Genomic DNA, 1,934 nt, shown 5'->3' on the forward strand with positions numbered 1-1,934 from the left:
TGAGAACACATGGCTAAGGAGACAACTACAAAAAAAGGAAAGCCAGTTGGAAAAACTATGGCGGTTTATCCTTGGAGGAAATCTAGTGCAGGATGCCCACTAAAGTCTTATGCCTTGTATCTCAAGGAACAATGGATACAATTCTAAATAAATACCCTAGCACAAAGAGGAACTATGCCCTTCCAAGGACTATAGAGAATTCATTGATCTCTGTGATCAAAGCACCTTGGAAGATAAAGAAAAAATATCTGAGTTTTACCTACACAACTTAGCCTTGACAAATTTAAATGTGTGGGACCCAAATTCAAAGATAGGAGACTTGCAATTGATGGCCTTAACATCATGGATGAACCATGAGGAGGCAAGAGCTATAAAGATGAAAAGATAATGGAAAAATAAGAGACATAACACCTTATGATCAGAGTTGAACAATCTAACCCAATGGTTGTTATTAACACCCACAACATCATTGCAAATGATCTCAAGCTTGCACCAAGGTACCTTGTTGCACAAGAACAAATAGTCACACACTTTCAAGACATGTCCAGATTGCTAGGTGATGATAGCCAGCAAGTTTGCCAAAGGAGATGGAACACCTTGCCTTACATCCTAGAAGTCAGAGAATACCATTCTCTTGACAGAATGAGAGAGGCACTAAATAGAACCCCCATGTATAAGCAAACTCTACAAAGACTCAGAGTCAATTGGATTGGCTTGAGGCTCAATCCACCATTTCTTTTGGGAATGTTGGAAGGAAGGAAAGAAGAAGAAAAAAGAAAGAAGTGGGAAGAGATAGAGAGGAAGGCATGATTTTATTCACAGGAAGAAGAGACTACATCAGAAGCATGGGATGTTAAGGAAGCCACTAGAGCAATGAAGGACATGGACATACATTAAGTTTCTCAGAGGATGAGCAACACTTTCAGTAGGGGGTGATGATGAGGCTCATCATTGGGTAAATATATGGACCTTAATACACCTCCAAGCTTACTAAAATCAACTCTTCTCATAATTCCTTACATGTTTTAATTATATTTTTCTTAATGAGATGAGTAAAATTTAGATGTTATGTCTAGTGGTCTAATGTGCATTGATTGCAGGTTTTTGGGAGAAAATTATGGAAAATTGTGGCTAATTAAGGTGTAGGAACTTGAATGAGACAAGAAGGAGAGATTATAGGAGATAGATCTTCCTCATTAAATCCTCACTCATTCAAAGATCCCTTAATCAAATCACACTAGCTCGGAGTTGCAGGCAACCGAGTCATGAGGATCATTGGCAGTCGAGCCAGTGATAGTTAAGAACTAGTTTATCTTGAGATTGGGAGCCAAGCCTCCCTAGATTTAAGGAAGTTGTTGGCAAATTCAGTTGTATAAATAAAGAGGCCTAGAGCCTCATTAGGATTCATATTCTTTTTATGCAAGATAACCGAGCACTTTCGAGTTGAAGGATTGTGGAAAAACACTGTTATGCATTTTTTGATATGCTAATAAAAATGAACATTTCCTTGATCCAACACTGAGTTGACTCAGAGGGTTGAAGCTCTTGGTTAGGTCCCAACCCTAGCAGCAGAGGTTCCTCTTACTATACTTGTATGCTTAGGTTATTTCATAAATTAATTGTTGAATTGATTTTGGCATTGTTTCATTGCGAGAATTGGTGAATTTGATTAGTTTGCTTCCATTTGTGCATAGATTTAACAATAGCTTTGGAGAGATAAAGGAATATAAAAAAGGATGATAATAACAGTTGGATCTTTCCTCACTCCTCCTTTTAGGGACCATGGTTTGAGGGAAAACTCCCATTTAGCCACAAAAAGACAGAATTCCGATTTCTTATGAAATTTAGGGTTTTCTGCTAATTAGGCCAGCATCTTTTTTTTTCAAGGATAGGTTGCAGTTGTTATTTCTGATATCTCCAGATTTGTATTATAT

This window comes from Pinus tabuliformis, chromosome 1_2, assembly GCF_031772625.1.
Source record: "Pinus tabuliformis cultivar Carrire ecotype Pingquan chromosome 1_2, CPIR1, whole genome shotgun sequence".
NCBI lineage: Eukaryota > Viridiplantae > Streptophyta > Pinopsida > Pinales > Pinaceae > Pinus > Pinus tabuliformis.